This window comes from Ambystoma mexicanum, chromosome 6q (genome assembly GCF_040938575.1).
Source record: "Ambystoma mexicanum isolate Mex_15411 chromosome 6q, UKY_AmexF1_1, whole genome shotgun sequence".
NCBI classification, from domain to species: domain Eukaryota; kingdom Metazoa; phylum Chordata; class Amphibia; order Caudata; family Ambystomatidae; genus Ambystoma; species Ambystoma mexicanum.
Window position 1 is genome coordinate 1,486,458,053 of NC_090937.1, and position 24,996 is coordinate 1,486,483,048.

A 24,996-nucleotide genomic window follows, 5' to 3' on the forward strand; every position below is an offset into this window, starting at 1 on the left:
CGTACACCACGAGTGTTCTTAGAACACTTTCAACTTGCCACCGAACAATAAGGACAGCGTCCTGAGTACACCCCCATTTTGTTCATTTACGAACATTTCAGGACACCGCGAGTGTTCTTAGAACACATTCAGCTTGCCAGCGAACAATACGGACAGCGTCCTCAGGACAGCCCCATTTAACATTTCAGGACACCGCGAGTGTTCATAGAACTCTTTCAACTTGCAAGAGAACAATAGGGACAGCCTCCTCAGGACACCCCCATTTTGTTAATTTACAAACATTTTAGGACACCGCAAGTGTTCTTGGAACAAATGTAACTTGCCAGAGAAGAATACGGACTGCGTCCTCAGAACACCCACATTTTGTTAATTTACGAACATTTAAAGGACACCGCAAGTGTTCTTAGAACACATTCAACTTGCCAAAGAACAATACGGACAGCGTCCTCAGAACACCCCCATTTTGTTCATTTACGAACATTTAACGGACACCACGAGTGTTCTTAGAACACTTTCAACTTGCCAGAGAACAATATGGACCGCGTCCTGAGGACACCCCCATTTTGTTTATTTATGAACATTTAAAGGACACCACAAGTGTTCTTAGAACACTTTCAACTTGCCATTGAACAATACGAACGGCGTCCTCAGAACACCCCCATTTTGTTTATTTATGAACATTTCAGGACACCGCAAGTGTTCTTAGAACACATTGAACTTGCCAGCGAACAATATGGACAGCGTCATCAGGACACCCCCATTTTGTTAATTTACGAACATTTAACGTACACCACGAGTGTTCTTAGAACACTTTCAACTTGCCAGCGAACAATACAGACAGCGTCCTCAGGACACACCCATTTTGTTAATTTACGAACATTTCAGGACACCGCAAATGTTCTTAGAACACATTCAACTTGCCGAAGAACAATACGGACAGCGTCCTCAGAACACCCCCATTTTGTTTATTTACGAACATTTCAGGACATCGCGAGTGTTCTTAGAACACATTCAACTTGCCAGCGAACAATACGGACAGCGTCCTCAGGACAGCCCCATTTAACATTTCAGGACACCGCGAGTGTTCATAGAACACTTTCAACTTGCCAGAGAACAATAGGGACAGCCTGCTCAGGACACCCTCATTTTATTTATTTACAAACATTTCAGGACACCACAAGTGTTCTTAGAACACTTTCAACTTGCCAAAGAACAATACGGACAGCGTCCTCAGAACACCCCCATTTTGTTACATTTACGAACATTTAACGTACACCACAAGTGTTCTTAGAACACTTTCAACTTGCCAGCGAACAATACGGAGAGCGTCCTCAGAACGCCCCCATTTTGTTAATTTACGAACATTTCAGGACACCGCAAGTGTTCTTAGAACACATTCAACTTGCCAAAGAACAATACGGACAGCGTCCTCAGAACACCCCCATTTTGTTAATTTACAAACATTTTAGGACACCGCAAGTGTTCTTGGAACAAATGTAACTTGCCAGAGAACACTACGGACAGCGTCCTCAGAACACCCCCAATTTGTTAATTTACGAACATTTAAAGGACACCACAAGTGTTCTTAGAACACATTCAACTTGCCATTGAACAATACGAACAGCGTCCTCAGAACACCCCCATTTTGTTTATTTATGAACATTTCAGGACACCGCAAGTGTTCTTAGAACACATTCAACTTGCCAAAGAACAGTACGGACAGCGTCCTCAGAACACCCATATTTTGTTAATTTACGAACATTTAACGTACACCACGAGTGTTCTTAGAACACTTTCAACTTGCCACCGAACAATAAGGACAGCGTCCTGAGTACACCCCCATTTTGTTCATTTACGAACATTTCAGGACACCGCGAGTGTTCTTAGAACACATTCAACTTGCCAGCGAACAATACGGACAGCGTCCTCAGGACAGCCCCATTTAACATTTCAGGACACCGCGAGTGTTCATAGAACACTTTCAACTTGCAAGAGAACAATAGGGACAGCCTCCTCAGGACACCCTCATTTTATTTATTTACAAACATTTCAGGACACCACAAGTGTTCTTAGAACACTTTCAACTTGCCAAAGAACAATACGGACAGCGTCCTCAGAACACCCCCATTTTGTTAATTTACGAACCTTTAACGTACACCACAGGTGTTCTTAGAACACTTTCAACTTGCCAGCGAACAATACGGTGAGCGTCCTCAGAATGCCCCCATTTTGTTAATTTACGAACATTTCAGGACACCGCAAGTGTTCTTAGAACACATTCAACTTGCCAGCGAACAATACGGACAGCGTCCTCAGGACAGCCCCATTTAACATTTCAGGACACCGCGAGTGTTCATAGAACACTTTCAACTTGCAAGAGAACAATAGGGACAGCCTCCTCAGGACACCCCCATTTTGTTAATTTACAAACATTTTAGGACACCGCAAGTGTTCTTGGAACAAATGTAACTTGCCAGAGAACAATACGGACTGCGTCCTCAGAACACCCCCATTTTGTTAATTTACGAACATTTAAAGGACACGCAAGTGTTCTTAGAACACATTCAACTTGCCAAAGAACAATACGGACAGCGTCCTCAGAACACCCCCATTTTGTTCATTTACGAACATTTAACGGACACCACGAGTGTTCTTAGAACACTTTCAACTTGCCAGAGAACAATATGGACCGCGTCCTGAGGACACCCCCATTTTGTTTATTTATGAACATTTAAAGGACAACCACAAGTGTTCTTAGAACACTTTCAACTTGCCATTGAACAATACGAACGGCATCCTCAGAACACCCCCATTTTGTTAATTTACAAACATTTTAGGACACCGCAAGTGTTCTTGGAACAAATGTAACTTGCCAGAGAACAATACGGACTGCGTCCTCAGAACACCCTCATTTTGTTAATTTACGAACATTTAAAGGACACGCAAGTGTTCTTAGAACACATTCAACTTGCCAAAGAACAATACGGACAGCGTCCTCAGAACACCCCCATTTTGTTCATTTACGAACATTTAACGGACACCACGAGTGTTCTTAGAACACTTTCAACTTGCCAGAGAACAATATGGACCGCGTCCTGAGGACACCCCCATTTTGTTTATTTATGAACATTTAAAGGACAACCACAAGTGTTCTTAGAACACTTTCAACTTGCCATTGAACAATACGAACGGCATCCTCAGAACACCCCCATTTTGTTTATTTATGAACATTTCAGGACACCGCAAGTGTTCTTAGAACACATTCAACTTGCCAGCGAACAATACGGACAGCGTCCTCAGAACACCCCCATTTTGTTTATTTAGGAACATTTCAGGACATCGCGAGTGTTCTTAGAACACATTCAACTTGCCAGCGAACAATACGGACAGCCCCATTTAACATTTCAGGACACCGCGAGTGTTCATAGAACACTTTCAACTTGCCAGAGAACAATAGGGACAGCCTGCTCAGGACACCCTCATTTTATTTATTTACAAACATTTCAGGACACCACAAGTGTTCTTAGAACACTTTCAACTCATTTTATTTATTTACAAACATTTCAGGACACCACAAGTGTTCTTAGAACACTTTCAACTTGCCAAAGAACAATACGGACAGCGTCCTCAGAACACCCCCATTTTGTTAATTTACGAACATTTAACGTACACCACAAGTGTTCTTAGAACACTTTCAACTTGCCAGCGAACAATACGGAGAGCGTCCTCAGAACGCCCCCATTTTGTTAATTTACGAACATTTCAGGACACCGCAATTGTTCTTAGAACACATTCAACTTGCCAAAGAACAATACGGACAGCGTCCTCAGAACACCCCCATTTTGTTCATTTACAAACATTTTAGGACACCGCAAGTGTTCTTGGAACAAATTTAACTTGCCAGAGAACACTACGGACAGCGTCCTCAGAACACCCCCAATTTGTTAATTTACGAACATTTAAAGGACACCACAAGTGTTCTTAGAACACATTCAACTTGCCATTGAACAATACGAACAGCGTCCTCAGAACACCCCCATTTTGTTAATTTACGAACATTTAACGTACACCACGAGTGTTCTTAGAACACTTTCAACTTGCCACCGAACAATAAGGACAGCGTCCTGAGTACACCCCCATTTTGTTCATTTACGAACATTTCAGGACACCGCGAGTGTTCTTAGAACACATTCAACTTGCCAGCGAACAATACGGACAGCGTCCTCAGGACAGCCCCATTTAACATTTCAGGACACCGCGAGTGTTCATAGAACACTTTCAACTTGCAAGAGAACAATAGGGACAGCCTCCTCAGGACACCCTCATTTTATTTATTTACAAACATTTCAGGACACCACAAGTGTTCTTAGAACACTTTCAACTTGCCAAAGAACAATACGGACAGCGTCCTCAGAACACCCCCATTTTGTTAATTTACGAACCTTTAACGTACACCACAGGTGTTCTTAGAACACTTTCAACTTGCCAGCGAACAATACGGTGAGCGTCCTCAGAATGCCCCCATTTTGTTAATTTACGAACATTTCAGGACACCGCAAGTGTTCTTAGAACACATTCAACTTGCCAAAGAACAATACGGACAGCGTCCTCAGAACACCCCCATTTTGTTAATTTACAAACATTTTAGGACACCGCAAGTATTCTTGGAACAAATGTAATTTGCCAGAGAACAATACGGACAGCGTCCTCAGAACACCCCCATTTTGTTAATTTACGAACATTTAAAGGACACCACAAGTGTTCTTAGAACACATTCAACTTGCCATTGAACAATACGAACAGCGTCCTCAGAACACCCCCATTTTGTTTATTTATGAACATTTCAGGACACCGCAAATGTTCTTAGAAGACATTCAACTTGCCAAAGAACAATACGGACAGCGTCCTCAGAACACCCCCATTTTGTTAATTTACGAACCTTTAACGTACACCACAGGTGTTCTTAGAACACTTTCAACTTGCCAGCGAACAATACGGTGAGCGTCCTCAGAATGCCCCCATTTTGTTAATTTACGAACATTTCAGGACACCGCAAGTGTTCTTAGAACACATTCAACTTGCCAAAGAACAATACGGACAGCGTCCTCAGAACACCCCCATTTTGTTAATTTACAAACATTTTAGGACACCGCAAGTGTTCTTGGAACAAATGTAATTTGCCAGAGAACAATACGAACAGCGTCCTCAGAACACCCCCATTTTGTTTATTTATGAACATTTCAGCACACCGCAAATGTTCTTAGAACACATTCAACTTGCCAAAGAACAGTACGGACAGCGTCCTCAGAACACACCCATTTTGTTAATTTACGAACATTTAACGTACACCACGAGTGTTCTTAGAACACTTTCAACCTGCCACCGAACAATAAGGACAGCGTCCTGAGTACACCCCCATTTTGTTCTTTTACGAACATTTCAGGACACCGCAAGTGTTCTTAGAACACATTCAACTTGCCAAAGAACAATACGGACAGCGTCCTCAGAACACCCCCATTTTGTTCATTTATGAACATTTAACAGACACCACGAATGTTCTTAGAACACTTTCAACTTGCCAGAGAACAATATGGACTGCGTCCTGAGGACACCCCCATTTTGTTTATTTATGAACATTTAAAGGACACCACAAGTGTTCTTAGAACACTTTCAACTTGCCATTGAACAATATGAACAGCGTCCTCAGAACACCCCCATTTTGTTAATTTACGAACATTTAACGTACACCACGAGTGTTCTTAGAACACTTTCAACTTGCCAGCGAACAATACAGACAGCGTCCTCAGAACACCCCCATTTTGTTAATTTACGAACATTTCAGGACACCGCAAGTGTTCTTAGAACACATTCAACTTGCCAGCGAACAATACGGACAGCGTCCTCAGGACAGCCCCATTTAACATTTCATGACACCGCGAGTGTTCATAGAACACTTTCAACTTGCCAGAGAACAATAGGGACAGCCTCCTCAGGACACCCTCATTTTATTTATTTACAAACATTTCAGGACACCACTAGTGTTCTTAGAACACTTTCAACTTGCCAAAGAACAATACGGACAGCGTCCTCAGAACACCCCCATTTTGTTAATGTAGGAACATTTAACGTACATCACAAGTGTTCTTAGAACACTTTCAACTTGCCAGCGATCAATACGGAGAGCGTTCTCAGAACGCCCCCATTTTGTTAATTTAGGAACATTTCAGGACACCGCAAGTGTTATTAGAACACATTCAACTTGCCAAAGAACAATACGGACAGCGTCCTCAGAACACCCCCATTTTGTTAATTTACAAACATTTTAGGACACCGCAAGTGTTCTTGGAACAAATGTAACTTGCCAGAGAACAATACGGACTGCGTCCTCAGAACACCCCCATTTTGTTAATTTACGAACATTTAAAGGACACCGCAAGTGTTCTTAGAACACATTCAACTTGCCAAAGAACAATACGGACAGCGTCCTCAGAACACCCCCATTTTGTTCATTTACGAACATTTAACGGACACCACGAGTGTTCTTAGAACACTTTCAACTTGCCAGAGAACAATATGGACCGCGTCCTGAGGACACCCCCATTTTTTTATTTACGAACATTTCAGGACATCGCGAGTGTTCTTAGAACACATTCAACTTTCCAGCGAACAATACGGACAGCGTCCTCAGAACACCCCCATTTTGTTAATTTATGAACATTTCAGGGCACCGCAAGTGTTCTTAGAACACATTCAACTTGCCAAAGAACAGTACGGACAGCGTCCTCAGAACACCCCCATTTTGTTAATTTACGAACATTTAACGTACATCACGAGTTTTCTTAGAACACTTTCAACTTGCCACCGAACAATAAGGACAGCGTCCTGAGTACACCCCCATTTTGTTCATTTACGAACATTTCAGGACACCGCAAGTGTTCTTAGAACACATTCAACTTGCCAGTGAACAATACGGACAGCGTCCTCAGGACAGCCCCATTTAACATTTCAGGACACCGCAAGTGTTCATAGAACACTTTCAACTTGCAAGAGAACAATAGGGACAGCCTCCTCAGGACACCCTCATTTTATTTATTTACAAACATTTCAGGACACCACAAGTGTTCTTAGAACACTTTCAACTTGCCAAAGAACAATACGGACAGCGTCCTCAGAACACCCCCATTTTGTTAATTTACGAACATTTAACGTACACCACAAGTGTTCTTAGAACACTTTCAACTTGCCAGCGAACAATACGGAGAGCGTCCTCAGAACGTCCCCATTTTGTTAATTTACGAACATTTCAGGACACCGCAAGTGTTCTTAGAACACATTCAACTTGCCAAAGAACAATACGGACAGCGTCCTCAGAACACCCCCATTTTGTTAATTTACAAACATTTTATAACACCGCAAGTGTTCTTGGAACAAATGTAACTTGCCAGAGAACAATAGGGACAGCGTCCTCAGAACACCCCCATTTTGTTAATTTACGAACATTTAAAGGACACCACAAGTTTTCTTGGAACACATTCAACTTGCCATTGAACAATACGAACAGCGTCCTCAGAACACCCCCATTTTGTTTATTTATGAACATTTCAGGACACCGCAAGTGTTCTTAGAACACATTCAACTTGCCAAAGAACAGTACGGACAGCGCCCTCAGAACACCCCCATTTTGTTAATTTACGAACATTTAACGTACACCACGAGTGTTCTTAGAACACTTTCAACTTGCCACCGAACAATAAGGACAGCGTCCTGAGTACACCCCCATTTTGTTCATTTACGAACATTTCAGGACACCGCAAGTGTTCTTAGAACACATTCAACTTGCCAAAGAACAATACGGACAGCGTCCTCAGAACACCCCCATTTTGTTCATTTACGAACATTTAACGGACACCACGAGTGTTCTTAGAACACTTTCAACTTGCCAGAGAACAATTTGGACCGCGTCCTGAGGACACCCCCATTTTGTTTATTTATGAACATTTAAAGGACACCACAAGTGTTCTTAGAACACTTTCAGCTTGCCATTGAACAATACGAACAGCGTCCTCAGAACACCCCCATTTTGTTTATTTATGAACATTTCAGGACACCGCAAGTGTTCTTAGAACACATTCAACTTGCCAGCGAACAATACGGACAGCGTCATCAGGACACCCCCATTTAACATTTCAGGACACCGCAAGTGTTCATAGAACACTTTCAACTTGCCAGAGAACAATACGGACAGCCTCCTCAGGACACCCCCCTTTTGTTTATTTACGAACATTTCAGGACACCGCGAGTGTTCTCAGAACACATTCAACTTGCCAAAGAACAATACGGACAGCGTCCTCGGAACACCCCCATTTTGTTAACTTACAAACATTTTAGGACACCGCAAGTGTTCTTGGAACAAATGTAACTTGCCAGAGAACACTACGGACAGCGTCCTCAGAACACCTCCATTTTGTTAATTTACGAACATTTAAAGGACACCACAAGTGTTCTTAGAACACTTTCAACTTGCCAAAGAACAATACGGACAGCGTCCTCAGAACACCCCCATTTTGTTAATTTAGGAACATTTAACGTACATCACAAGTGTTCTTAGAACACTTTCAACTTGCCAGCGAACAATACGGAGAGCGTTCTCAGAACGCCCCCATTTTGTTAATTTACGAACATTTCAGGACACCGCAAGTGTTATTAGAACACATTCAACTTGCCAAAGAACAATACGGACAGCGTCCTCAGAACACCCCCATTTTGTTAATTTACAAACATTTTAGGACACCGCAAGTGTTCTTGGAACAAATGTAACTTGCCAGAGAACAATACGGACTGCGTCCTCAGAACACCCCCATTTTGTTAATTTACGAACATTTAAAGGACACCGCAAGTGTTCTTAGAACACATTCAACTTGCCAAAGAACAATACGGACAGCGTCCTCAGAACACCCCCATTTTGTTCATTTACGAACATTTAACGGACACCACGAGTGTTCTTAGAACACTTTCAACTTGCCAGAGAACAATATGGACCGCATCCTGAGGACACCCCCATTTTGTTTATTTACGAACATTTCAGGACATCGCAAGTGTTCTTAGAACACATTCAACTTGCCAGCGAACAATACGGACAGCGTCCTCAGGACAGCCCCATTTAACATTTCAGGACACCGCGAGTGTTCATAGAACACTTTCAACTTGCCAGAGAACAATAGGGACAGCCTCCCCAGGACACCCTCATTTTATTTATTTACAAACATTTCAGGACACCACAAGTGTTCTTAGAACACTTTCAACTTGCCAAAGAACAATACGGACAGCGTCCTCAGAACACCCCCATTTTGTTAATTTACGAACATTTAACGTACACCACAAGTGTTCTTAGAACACTTTCAACTTGCCAGCGAACAATACGGAGAGCGTCCTCAGAACGCCCCCATTTTGTTAATTTACGAACATTTCAGGACACCGCAAGTGTTCTTAGAACACATTCAACTTGCCAAAGAACAATACGGACAGCGTCCTCAGAACACCCCCATTTTGTTAATTTACAAACATTTTAGGACACCACAAGTGTTCTTGGAACAAATGTAACTTGCCAGAGAACAATAGGGACAGCGTCCTCAGAACACCCCCATTTTGTTAATTTACGAACATTTAAAGGTCACCACAAGTGTTCTTAGAACACATTCAACTTGCCATTGAACAATACGAACAGCGTCCTCAGAACACCCCCATTTTGTTTATTTATGAACATTTCAGGACACCGCAAGTGTTCTTAGAACACATTCAACTTGCCAAAGAACAGTATGGACAGCGTCCTCAGAACACCCCCATTTTGTTAATTTACGAACATTTAACGTACATCACGAGTGTTCTTAGCACACTTTCAACTTGCCACCGAACAATAAGGACAGCGTCCTGAGTACACCCTCATTTTGTTCATTTACGAACATTTCAGGACACCGCAAGTGTTCTTAGAACACATTCAACTTGGCAAAGAACAATACGGACAGCGTCCTCAGAACACCCCCATTTTGTTCATTTACGAACATTTAACGGACACCAAAAGTGTTCTTAGAACACTTTCAACTTGCCAGAGAACAATATGGACCGCGTCCTGAAGACACCCCCATTTTGTTTATTTATGAACATTTAAAGGACACCACAAGTGTTCTTAGAACACTTTCAGCTTGCCATTGAACAATACGAACAGCGTCAGCAGAACACCCCCATTTTGTTTATTTATGAACATTTCAGGACACCGCAAGTGTTCTTAGAACACATTCAACTTGCCAGTGAACAATACGGACAGCGTCATCAGGACACCCCCATTTAACATTTCAGGACACCGCAAGTGTTCATAGAACACTTTCAACTTGCCAGAGAACAATACGGACAGCCTCCTCAGGACACCCCCCTTTTGTTTATTTACGAACATTTAAGGACACCGCGAGTGCTCTTAGAACACATTCAACTTGCCAGCGAACAATACGGACAGCGTCCTCAGGACACCCCCATTTTGTTTATTTACGAACATTTCAGGACACCACAAGTGTTCTTAGAACACTTTCAACTTGCCAAAGAACAATATGGACAGCGTCCTCAGAACACCCCCATTTTCTTAATTTACAAACATTTAACGTACACCACGAGTGTTCTTAGAACACTGTCAACTTGCCACCGAACAATACGGACAGCATCCTGAGAACACACCCATTTTGTTAATTTACCAACATTTCAGGACACTGCAAGTGTTCTTAGAACACATTCAACTTGCCAAAGAACAATATGGACAGCGTCCTCAGAACATTCCCATTTTGTTTATTTACGAACATTTCAGGACACCGCGAGTGTTCTTAGAACACATTAAACTTGCCAGAGAACACTACGGACAGCGTCCTCAGAACACCTCCATTTTGTTAATTTACGAACATTTAAAGGACACCACAAGTGTTCTTAGAACACTTTCAACTTGCCAAAGAACAATACGGACAGCGTCCTCAGAACACCCCCATTTTGTTAATTTAGGAACATTTAACGTACATCACAAGTGTTCTTAGAACACTTTCAACTTGCCAGCGAACAATACGGAGAGCGTTCTCAGAACGCCCCCATTTTGTTAATTTACGAACATTTCAGGACACCGCAAGTGTTATTAGAACACATTCAACTTGCCAAAGAACAATACGGACAGCGTCCTCAGAACACCCCCATTTTGTTAATTTACAAACATTTTAGGACACCGCAAGTGTTCTTGGAACAAATGTAACTTGCCAGAGAACAATACGGACTGCGTCCTCAGAACACCCCCATTTTGTTAATTTACGAACATTTAAAGGACACCGCAAGTGTTCTTAGAACACATTCAACTTGCCAAAGAACAATACGGACAGCGTCCTCAGAACACCCCCATTTTGTTCATTTACGAACATTTAACGGACACCACGAGTGTTCTTAGAACACTTTCAACTTGCCAGAGAACAATATGGACCGCATCCTGAGGACACCCCCATTTTGTTTATTTACGAACATTTCAGGACATCGCAAGTGTTCTTAGAACACATTCAACTTGCCAGCGAACAATACGGACAGCGTCCTCAGGACAGCCCCATTTAACATTTCAGGACACCGCGAGTGTTCATAGAACACTTTCAACTTGCCAGAGAACAATAGGGACAGCCTCCCCAGGACACCCTCATTTTATTTATTTACAAACATTTCAGGACACCACAAGTGTTCTTAGAACACTTTCAACTTGCCAAAGAACAATACGGACAGCGTCCTCAGAACACCCCCATTTTGTTAATTTACGAACATTTAACGTACACCACAAGTGTTCTTAGAACACTTTCAACTTGCCAGCGAACAATACGGAGAGCGTCCTCAGAACGCCCCCATTTTGTTAATTTACGAACATTTCAGGACACCGCAAGTGTTCTTAGAACACATTCAACTTGCCAAAGAACAATACGGACAGCGTCCTCAGAACACCCCCATTTTGTTAATTTACAAACATTTTAGGACACCACAAGTGTTCTTGGAACAAATGTAACTTGCCAGAGAACAATAGGGACAGCGTCCTCAGAACACCCCCATTTTGTTAATTTACGAACATTTAAAGGTCACCACAAGTGTTCTTAGAACACATTCAACTTGCCATTGAACAATACGAACAGCGTCCTCAGAACACCCCCATTTTGTTTATTTATGAACATTTCAGGACACCGCAAGTGTTCTTAGAACACATTCAACTTGCCAAAGAACAGTATGGACAGCGTCCTCAGAACACCCCCATTTTGTTAATTTACGAACATTTAACGTACATCACGAGTGTTCTTAGCACACTTTCAACTTGCCACCGAACAATAAGGACAGCGTCCTGAGTACACCCTCATTTTGTTCATTTACGAACATTTCAGGACACCGCAAGTGTTCTTAGAACACATTCAACTTGGCAAAGAACAATACGGACAGCGTCCTCAGAACACCCCCATTTTGTTCATTTACGAACATTTAACGGACACCAAAAGTGTTCTTAGAACACTTTCAACTTGCCAGAGAACAATATGGACCGCGTCCTGAAGACACCCCCATTTTGTTTATTTATGAACATTTAAAGGACACCACAAGTGTTCTTAGAACACTTTCAGCTTGCCATTGAACAATACGAACAGCGTCAGCAGAACACCCCCATTTTGTTTATTTATGAACATTTCAGGACACCGCAAGTGTTCTTAGAACACATTCAACTTGCCAGTGAACAATACGGACAGCGTCATCAGGACACCCCCATTTAACATTTCAGGACACCGCAAGTGTTCATAGAACACTTTCAACTTGCCAGAGAACAATACGGACAGCCTCCTCAGGACACCCCCCTTTTGTTTATTTACGAACATTTAAGGACACCGCGAGTGCTCTTAGAACACATTCAACTTGCCAGCGAACAATACGGACAGCGTCCTCAGGACACCCCCATTTTGTTTATTTACGAACATTTCAGGACACCACAAGTGTTCTTAGAACACTTTCAACTTGCCAAAGAACAATATGGACAGCGTCCTCAGAACACCCCCATTTTCTTAATTTACAAACATTTAACGTACACCACGAGTGTTCTTAGAACACTGTCAACTTGCCACCGAACAATACGGACAGCATCCTGAGAACACACCCATTTTGTTAATTTACCAACATTTCAGGACACTGCAAGTGTTCTTAGAACACATTCAACTTGCCAAAGAACAATATGGACAGCGTCCTCAGAACATTCCCATTTTGTTTATTTACGAACATTTCAGGACACCGCGAGTGTTCTTAGAACACATTAAACTTGCCAGCGAACAATACGGACAGCGTCCTCAGGACATCCCCATTTAACATTTCAGGACACCGCAAGTGTTCATAGAACACTTTCAACTTGCCAGAGAACAATATGGACAGCCTCCTCAGGACACCCTCATTTTATTTATTTACAAACATTTCAGGACACCACAAGTGTTCTTAGAACACTTTCAACTTGCCAAAGAACAATACGGACAGCGTCCTCAGAACACCACCATTTTGTTAATTTACGAACATTTAACGTACACCACGAGTGTTCTTAGAACACTTTCAACTTGCCAGCGAACAATATGGACAGCGTCCTCAGAACGCCCCCCTTTTGTTAATTTACGAACATTTCAGGACACCGCAAGTGTGCTTAGAACACATTCAACTTGCCAAAGAACAATACGGACAGCGTCCTCAGAAAACCCCCATTTTGTTAATTTACAAACATTTCAGGACACCGCAAGTGTTCTTGGAACAAATGTAACTTGCCAGAGAACAATATGGACAGCGTCCTCAGAACACCCCCTTTTTGTTAATTTACGAACATTTAAAGGACACCACAAGTGTTCTTAGAACACTTTCAACTTGCCATTGAACAATACGAACAGCGTCCTCAGAACACCCTCATTTTGTTTATTTATGAACATTTCAGGACACCGCAAGTGTTCTTAGAACACATTCAACTTGCCAAAGAACAGTACGGACAGCGTCCTCAGAACACCCCCATTTTGTTAATTTACGAACATTTAACGTACACCACGAGTGTTCTTAGAACACTTTCAACTTGCCACCGAACAATAAGGACAGCGTCCTGAGTACACCCCCATTTTGTTAATTTACGAACATTTCAGGACACCGCAAGTGTTCTTAGAACACATTCAACTTGCCAAAGAACAATATGGACCGCGTCCTGAGGACACCCCCATTTTGTTTATTTATGAACATTTAAAGGACACCACAAGTGTTCTTAGAACACTTTCAACTTGCCATTGAACAATACGAACAGCGTCCTCAGAACACCCCCATTTTGTTAATTTACGAACATTTAACGTACACCACGAGTGTTCTTAGAACACTTTCTCCTTGCCAGCGAACAATACGGACAGCGTCCTCAGAACACCCCCATTTTGTTAATTTACGAACATTTCAGGACACCACGATGTTCTTAGAACACATTCAACTTGCCAGCGAACAATACGGACAGCATCCTCAGGACAGCCCCATTTAACATTTCAGGACAACGCAAGTGTTCATAGAACACTTTCAACTTGGCAGAGAACAATACGGACAGCCTCCTCAGGACACCCTCATTTTATTTATTTACAAACATTTCAGGACACCACAAGTGTTCTTAGAACACTTTCAACTTGCCAAAGAGCAATACGGACAGCGTCCTCAGAACACCCCCATTTTGTTAATTTACGAACATTTAACGTACACCACAAGTGTTCTTAGAACACTTTCAACTTGCCAGCGAACAATATGGAGAGCGTCCTCAGAATGCCCCCATTTTGTTAATTTACTACATTTCAGGACACATCAAGTGTTCTTAGAACACATTCAACTTGCCAAAGAACAATACGGACAGCATCCTCAGAACACCCCCATTTTGTTAATTTACGAACATTTAAAGGACACCACAAGTGTTCTTAGAACACATTCAACTTGCCATTGAACAATACGAACAGTGTCCTCAGAACACCCCCATTTTGTTTATTTATGAACATTTCAGGACACCGCAAGTGTTCTTAGAACACATTCAACTTGCCAAAGAACAGTACCGACAGCATCCTCAGAACACCCCCATTTTGTTCATTTACGAACATTTAACGGACACCACGAGTGTTCTTAGAACACTTTCAACTTGCCACCGAACAATAAGGACAGCGTCCTGAGTACACCCCCATTTTGTTAATTTACGAACATTTCAGGACACCGCAAGTGTTCTTAGAACACATTCAACTTGCCAAAGAACAATACAGACAGCATCCTCAGAACACCCCCATTTTGTTCATTTACGAACATTTAACGGACACCACGAGTGTTCTTAGAACACTTTCAACTTGCCAAAGAACAATACGGACAGCGTCCTCAGAACACCACCATTTTGTTAATTTACGAACATTTAACGTACACCACGAGTGTTCTTAGAACACTTTCAACTTGCCAGCGAACAATATGGACAACGTCCTCAGAACGCCCCCCTTTTGTTAATTTACGAACATTTCAGGACACCGCAAGTGTGCTTAGAACACATTCAACTTGCCAAAGAACAATACGGACAGCGTCCTCAGAAAACCCCCATTTTGTTAATTTACAACCATTTCAGGACACCGCAAGTGTTCTTGGAACAAATGTAACTTGCCAGAGAACAATATGGACAGCGTCCTCAGAACACCCCCTTTTTGTTAATTTACGAACATTTAAAGGACACCACAAGTGTTCTTAGAACACATTCAACTTGCCATTGAACAATACGAACAGCGTCCTCAGAACACCCTCATTTTGTTTATTTATGAACATTTCAGGACACCGCAAGTGTTCTTAGAACACATTCAACTTGCCAAAGAACAGTACGGACAGCGTCCTCAGAACACCCCCATTTTGTTAATTTACGAACATTTAACGTACACCACGAGTGTTCTTAGAACACTTTCAACTTGCCACCGAACAATAAGGACAGCGTCCTGAGTACACCCCCATTTTGTTAATTTACGAACATTTCAGGACACCGCAAGTGTTCTTAGAACACATTCAACTTGCCAAAGAACAATATGGACCGCGTCCTGAGGACACCCCCATTTTGTTTATTTATGAACATTTAAAGGACACCACAAGTGTTCTTAGAACACTTTCAACTTGCCATTGAACAATACGAACAGCGTCCTCAGAACACCCCCATTTTGTTAATTTACGAACATTTAACGTACACCACAAGTGTTCTTAGAACACTTTCTCCTTGCCAGCGAACAATACGGACAGCGTCCTCAGAACACCCCCATTTTGTTAATTTACGAACATTTCAGGACACCACGATGTTCTTAGAACACATTCAACTTGCCAGCGAACAATACGGACAGCATCCTCAGGACAGCCCCATTTAACATTTCAGGACACCGCAAGTGTTCATAGAACACTTTCAACTTGGCAGAGAACAATACGGACAGCCTCCTCAGGACACCCTCATTTTATTTATTTACAAACATTTCAGGACACCACAAGTGTTCTTAGAACACTTTCAACTTGCCAAAGAGCAATACGGACAGCGTCCTCAGAACACCCCCATTTTGTTAATTTACGAACATTTAACGTACACCACAAGTGTTCTTAGAACACTTTCAACTTGCCAGCGAACAATATGGAGAGCGTCCTCAGAATGCCCCCATTTTGTTAATTTACTACATTTCAGGACACATCAAGTGTTCTTAGAACACATTCAACTTGCCAAAGAACAATACGGACAGCATCCTCAGAACACCCCCATTTTGTTAATTTACGAACATTTAAAGGACACCACAAGTGTTCTTAGAACACATTCAACTTGCCATTGAACAATACGAACAGCGTCCTCAGAACACCCCCATTTTGTTTATTTATGAACATTTCAGGACACCGCAAGTGTTCTTAGAACACATTCAACTTGCCAAAGAACAGTACCGACAGCATCCTCAGAACACCCCCATTTTGTTCATTTACGAACATTTAACGGACACCACGAGTGTTCTTAGAACACTTTCAACTTGCCACCGAACAATAAGGACAGCGTCCTGAGTACACCCCCATTTTGTTAATTTACGAACATTTCAGGACACCGCAAGTGTTCTTAGAACACATTCAACTTGCCAAAGAACAATACAGACAGCATCCTCAGAACACCCCCATTTTGTTCATTTACGAACATTTAACGGACACCACGAGTGTTCTTAGAACACTTTCAACTTGCCAAAGAACAATACGGACAGCGTCCTCAGAACACCCCCATTTTGTTAATTTACGAACATTTAACGTACACCACAAGTGTTCTCAGAACACTTTCAACTTGCCAGCGAACAATACGGAGAGCGTCCTCAGAACGCCCCCATTTTGTTAATTTACGAACATTTCAGGACACCGCAAGTGTTCTTAGAACACATTCAACTTGCCAAAGAACAATACGGACAGCGTCCTCAGAACACCCCCATTTTGTTAATTTACAAACATTTTAGGACACCGAAAGTGTTCTTGGAACAAATGTAACTTGCCAGAGAACACTACGGACAGCGTCCTCAGAACACCCCCATTTTGTTAATTTACAAACATTTAAATGACACCACAAGTGTTCTTAGAACACATTCAACTTGCCTTTGAACAATACGAACAGCGTCCTCAGAACACCCCCATTTTGTTTATTTATGAACATTTCAGGACACCGCAAGTGTTCTTAGAACACATTCAACTTGCCAAAGAACAGTACCGACAGCGTCCTCAGAACACCCCCATTTTTTTAATTTACGAAGATTTAACGTACACCACGAGTGTTCTTAGAACACTTTCAACTTGCCACCGAACAATAATTACAGCGTCCTGAGTACACCCCCATTTTGTTCATTTACGAACATTTCAGGACACCGCGAGTGTTCTTAGAACACATTCAACTTGCCAGCGAACAATACGGACAGCGTCCTCAGGACACCCTCATTTTATTTATTTACAAACATTTCAGGACACCACAAGTGTTCTTAGAACACTTTCAACTTGCCAAAGAACAATACGGACAGCGTCCTGAGAACACCCCCATTTTGTTAATTTACGAACCTTTAACGTACACCACAGGTGTTCTTAGAACACTTTCAACTTGCCAGCGAACAATTTATTTATTTATTTGCATTTATAAAGCGCACAGAACTGCCCTGGGGCATCGTGGCGCTGTTACAGCAGACTTAGTCATGAACACAAGCATAGGAATGTGTTTACAGATGTAACCGAGTTACATAGTACATTTCACATTGGTAATAAACATTGAGCTTAAAGGTTATGCTATGCTGTGGATACAATGCAAGCATGAGAGTGAATGTGGCAGACTTTAGCGGAATAGGAGGGTTTTGAGGTTTTTACGGAAGGTATGGTATGATTTTTCGTTCCTTAGTGAGGTAGGTAGGGAGTTCCAGTTTTTTGGTGCGAGGTGTTGGAAGCTGGTTCCTCCCGCCCTGGATCTTTGAAACGTGGGGACATCAATCATGTTGGTGCGGTGAGCTCTGGTGGGTCTGATGGAGGCTTTCGGTGTGATTCTTTCTGCGAGATAGGGTGGGGCATCCAGGGATAGGCATCTGTGTGTGACATCCCCAATACGGAGAGCGTCCTCAGAACGCCCCCATTTTGTTAATTTACGAACATTTCAGGACACCGCAAGTGTTCTTAGAACACATTCAACTTGCCAAAGAACAATACGGACAGCGTCCTCAGAACACCCCCATTTTGTTAATTTACAAACATTTTAGGACACCGCAAGTGTTCTTGGAACAAATGTAACTTGCCAGAGAACAATACGGACAGCGTTCTTAGAACACCCCCATTTTGTTAATTTACGAACATTTAAAGGACACCACAAGTGTTCTTAGAACACATTCAACTTGCCATTGAACAATACGAACAGCGTCCTCAGAACACCCCCATTTTGTTTATTTATGAACATTTCAGGACACCGCAAGTGTTCTTAGAACACATTCAACTTGCCAAAGAACAGTACGGACAGCGTCCTCAGAACACCCCCATTTTGTTAATTTACGAACATTTAACGTACACCACGAGTGTTCTTAGAACACTTTCAACTTGCCACCGAACAATAAGGACAGCGTCCTGAGTACACCACCATTTTGTTAATTTACGAACATTTCAGGATACCGCAAGTGTTCTTAGAACACATTCAACTTGCCAAAGAACAATACGGACAGCGTCCTCAGAACACCCCCATTTTGTTCATTTACGAACATTTAACGGACACCACAAGTGTTCTTAGAACACTTTCAGCTTGCCATTGAACAATACGAACAGCGTCCTCAGAACACCCCCATTTTGTTTATTTACGAACATTTCAGGACACCACAAGTGTTCTTAGAACACTTTCAACTTGCCAAAGAACAATACGGACAGCGTCCTCAGAACACCCCCATTTTCTTAATTTACGAACATTTAACGTACACCACGAGTGTTCTTAGAACACTTTCAACTTGCCACCGAACAATACGGACAGAATCCTGAGAACACACCCATTTTGTTAATTTACCAACATTTCAGGACACTGCAAGTGTTCTTAGAACACATTCAACTTGCCAAAGAACAATATGGACAGCGTCCTCAGAACATTCCCATTTTGTTTATTTACGAACATTTCAGGACACCGCGAGTGTTCTTAGAACACATTCAACTTGCCAGCGAACAATACGGACAGCGTCCTCAGGACATCCCCATTTAACATTTCAGGACACCGCAAGTGTTCATAGAACACTTTCAACTTGCCAGAGAACAATATGGACAGCCTCCTCAGGACACCCTCATTTTATTTATTTACGAACATTTCAGGACACCACAAGTGTTCTTAGAACACTTTCAACTTGCCAAAGAACAATACGGACAGCGTCCTCAGAACACCACCATTTTGTTAATTTACGAACATTTAACGTACACCACGAGTGTTCTTAGAACACTTTCAACTTGCCAGCGAACAATATGGACAGCGTCCTCAGAACGCCCCCCTTTTGTTAATTTACGAACATTTCAGGACACCGCAAGTGTTCTTAGAACACATTCAACTTGCCAAAGAACAATACGGACAGCGTCCTCAGACAACCCCCATTTTGTTAATTTACAAACATTTCAGGACACCACAAGTGTTCTTGGAACAAATGTAACTTGCCAGAGAACAATATGGACAGCGTCCTCAGAACACCCCCTTTTTGTTAATTTACGAACATTTAAAGGACACCACAAGTGTTCTTAGAACACTTTCAACTTGCCACCGAACAATAAGGACAGCGTCCTGAGTACACCCCCATTTTGTTAATTTACGAACATTTCAGGACACCGCAAATGTTCTTAGAACACATTCAACTTGCCAAAGAACAATATGGACCGCGTCCTGAGGACACCCCCATTTTGTTTATTTATGAACATTTAAAGGACACCACAAGTGTTCTTAGAACACTTTCAACTTGCCATTGAACAATACGAGCAGCGTCCTCAGAACACCCCCATTTTGTTAATTTACGAACATTTAACGTACACCACGAGTGTTCTTAGAACACTTTCTCCTTGCCATTGAACAATACGGACAGCATCCTCAGAACACCCCCATTTTGTTAATTTACGAACATTTAAAGGACACCACAAGTGTTCTTAGAACACATTCAACTTGCCATTGAACAATACGAAAAGCGTCCTCAGAACACCCCCATTTTGTTTATTTATGAACATTTCAGGACACCGCAAGTGTTCTTAGAACACATTCAACTTGCCAAAGAACAGTACCGACAGCGTCCTCAGAACACCCCCATTTTTTTAATTTACGAAGATTTAACATACACCACGAGTGTTCTTAGAACACTTTCAACTTGCCACCGAACAATAAGGACAGCGTCCTGAGTACACCCCCATTTTGTTAATTTACGAACATTTCAGGACACCGCAAGTGTTCTTAGAACACATTCAACTTGCCAAAGAACAATACAGACAGCATCCTCAGAACTCCCCCATGTTGTTCATTTACGAACATTTAACGGACACCACGAGTGTTCTTAGAACACTTTCAACTTGCCAAAGAACAATACGGACAGCGTCCTCAGAACACCCCCATTTTGTTAATTTACGAACATTTAACGTACACCACAAGTGTTCTCAGAACACTTTCAACTTGCCAGCGAACAATACGGAGAGCGTCCTCAGAACGCCCCCATTTTGTTAATTTATGAACATTTCAGGACACCGCAAGTGTTCTTAGAACACATTCAACTTGCCAAAGAACAATACGGACAGCGTCCTCAGAACACCCCCATTTTGTTAATTTACAAACATTTTAGGACACCGCAAGTGTTCTTGGAACAAATGTAACTTGCCAGAGAACACTACGGACAGCGTCCTCAGAACACCCCCATTTTGTTAATTTACGAACATTTAAAGGACACCACAAGTGTTCTTAGAACACATTCAACTTGCCTTTGAACAATACGAACAGCGTCCTCAGAACACCCCCATTTTGTTTATTTATGAACATTTCAGGACACCGCAAGTGTTCTTAGAACACATTCAACTTGCCAAAGAACAGTACGGACAGCGTCCTCAGAACACCCCCATTTTGTTAATTTACAAACATTTTAGGACACCGCAAGTGTTCTTGGAACAAATGGAACTTGCCAGAGAACAATACGGACTGCGTCCTCAGAACACCCCCATTTTGTTAATTTACGAACATTTCAGGACACCGCAAGTGTTCTTAGAACACATTCAACTTGCCAAAGAACAGTACGGACTGCGTCCTCAGAACACCCCCATTTTGTTAATTTACGAACATTTAACGTACACCACGAGTGTTCTTAGAACACTTTCAACTTGCCACCAAACAATAAGGACAGCGTCCTGAGTACACCCCCATTTTATTAATTTACGAACATTTCAGGACACCGCAAGTGTTCTTAGAACACATTCAACTTGCCAAAGAACAATACGGACAGCGTCCTCAGAACACCCCCATTTTGTTCATTTACGAACATTTAACGGACACCACGAGTGTTCTTAGAACACTTTCAACTTGCCAGAGAACAATATGGACCGCGTCCTGAGGACACCCCCATTTTGTTTATTTATGAACATTTAAAGGACAACCACAAGTGTTCTTAGAACACTTTCACTTGCCATTGAACAATACGAACGGCATCCTCAGAACACCCCCATTTTGTTAATTTACAAACATTTTAGGACACCGCAAGTGTTCTTGGAACAAATGTAACTTGCCAGAGAACAATACGGACTGCGTCCTCAGAACACCCCCATTTTGTTAATTTACGAACATTTAAAGGACACGCAAGTGTTCTTAGAACACATTCAACTTGCCAAAGAACAATACGGACAGCGTCCTCAGAACACCCCCATTTTGTTCATTTACGAACATTTAACGGACACCACGAGTGTTCTTAGAACACTTTCAACTTGCCAGAGAACAATATGGACCGCGTCCTGAGGACACCCCCATTTTGTTTATTTATGATCATTTAAAGGACAACCACAAGTGTTCTTAGAACACTTTCAACTTGCCATTGAACAATACGAACGGCATCCTCAGAACACCCCCATTTTGTTTATTTATGAACATTGCAGGACATCGCAAGTGTTCTTAGAACACATTCAACTTGCCAGCGAACAATACGGACAGCGTCATCAGGACACCCCCATTTTGTTAATTTACGAACATTTAACGTACACCACGAGTGTTCTTAGAACACTTTCAACTTGCCAGCGAACAATACAGACAGCGTCCTCAGGACACCCCCATTTTGTTAATTTACGAACATTTCAGGACACCGCAATTGTTCTTAGAACACATTCAACTTGCCAAAGAACAATACGGACAGCGTCCTCAGAACACCCCCATTTTGTTTATTTACGAACATTTCAGGACATCGCGAGTGTTCTTAGAACACATTCAACTTGCCAGCGAACAATACGGACAGCCCCATTTAACATTTCAGGACACCGCGAGTGTTCATAGAACACTTTCAACTTGCCAGAGAACAATAGGGACAGCCTGCTCAGGACACCCTCATTTTATTTATTTACAAACATTTCAGGACACCACAAGTGTTCTTAGAACACTTTCAACTCATTTTATTTATTTACAAACATTTCAGGACACCACAAGTGTTCTTAGAACACTTTCAACTTGCCAAAGAACAATACGGACAGCGTCCTCAGAACACCCCCATTTTGTTAATTTACGAACATTTAACGTACACCACAAGTGTTCTTAGAACACTTTCAACTTGCCAGCGAACAATACGGAGAGCGTCCTCAGAACGCCCCCATTTTGTTAATTTACGAACATTTCAGGACACCGCAATTGTTCTTAGAACACATTCAACTTGCCAAAGAACAATACGGACAGCATCCTCAGAACACCCCCATTTTGTTAATTTACAAACATTTTAGGACACCGCAAGTGTTCTTGGAACAAATTTAACTTGCCAGAGAACACTACGGACAGCGTCCTCAGAACACCCCCAATTTGTTAATTTACGAACATTTAAAGGACACCACAAGTGTTCTTAGAACACATTCAACTTGCCATTGAACAATACGAACAGCGTCCTCAGAACACCCCCATTTTGTTAATTTACGAACATTTAACGTACACCACGAGTGTTCTTAGAACACTTTCAACTTGCCACCGAACAATAAGGACAGCGTCCTGAGTACACCCCCATTTTGTTCATTTACGAACATTTCAGGACACCGCGAGTGTTCTTAGAACACATTCAACTTGCCAGCGAACAATACGGACAGGGTCCTCAGGACGGCCCCATTTAACATTTCAGGACACCGCGAGTGTTCATAGAACACTTTCAACTTGCAAGAGAACAATAGGGACAGCCTCCTCAGGACACCCTCATTTTATTTATTTACAAACATTTCAGGACACCACAAGTGTTCTTAGAACACTTTCAACTTGCCAAAGAACAATACGGACAGCGTCCTCAGAACACCCCCATTTTGTTAATTTACGAACCTTTAACGTACACCACAGGTGTTCTTAGAACACTTTCAACTTGCCAGCGAACAATACGGTGAGCGTCCTCAGAATGCCCCCATTTTGTTAATTTACGAACATTTCAGGACACTGCAAGTGTTCTTAGAACACATTCAACTTGCCAAAGAACAATACGGACAGCGTCCTCAGAACACCCCCATTTTGTTAATTTACAAACATTTTAGGACACCGCAAGTGTTCTTGGAACAAATGTAATTTGCCAGAGAACAATACGGACAGCGTCCTCAGAATGCCCCCATTTTGTTAATTTACGAACATTTAAAGGACACCACAAGTGTTCTTAGAACACATTCAACTTGCCATTGAACAATACAAACAGCGTCCTCAGAACACCCCCATTTTGTTTATTTATGAACATTTCAGGACACCGCAAATGTTCTTAGAACACATTCAACTTGCCAAAGAACAGTACGGACAGCGTCCTCAGAACACACCCATTTTGTTAATTTACGAACATTTAACGTACACCACGAGTGTTCTTAGAACACTTTCAACCTGCCACCGAACAATAAGGACAGCGTCCTGAGTACACCCCCATTTTGTTCTTTTACGAACATTTCAGGACACCGCAAGTGTTCTTAGAACACATTCAACTTGGCAAAGAACAATACGGACAGCGTCCTCAGAACACCCCCATTTTGTTCATTTACGAACATTTAACGGACACCACAAGTGTTCTTAGAACACTTTCAACTTGCCAGAGAACAATATGGACCGCGTCCTGAAGACACCCCCATTTTGTTTATTTATGAACATTTAATGGACACCACAAGTGTTCTTAGAACACTTTCAGCTTGCCATTGAACAATACGAACAGCGTCAGCAGAACACCCCCATTTTGTTTATTTATGAACATTTCAGGA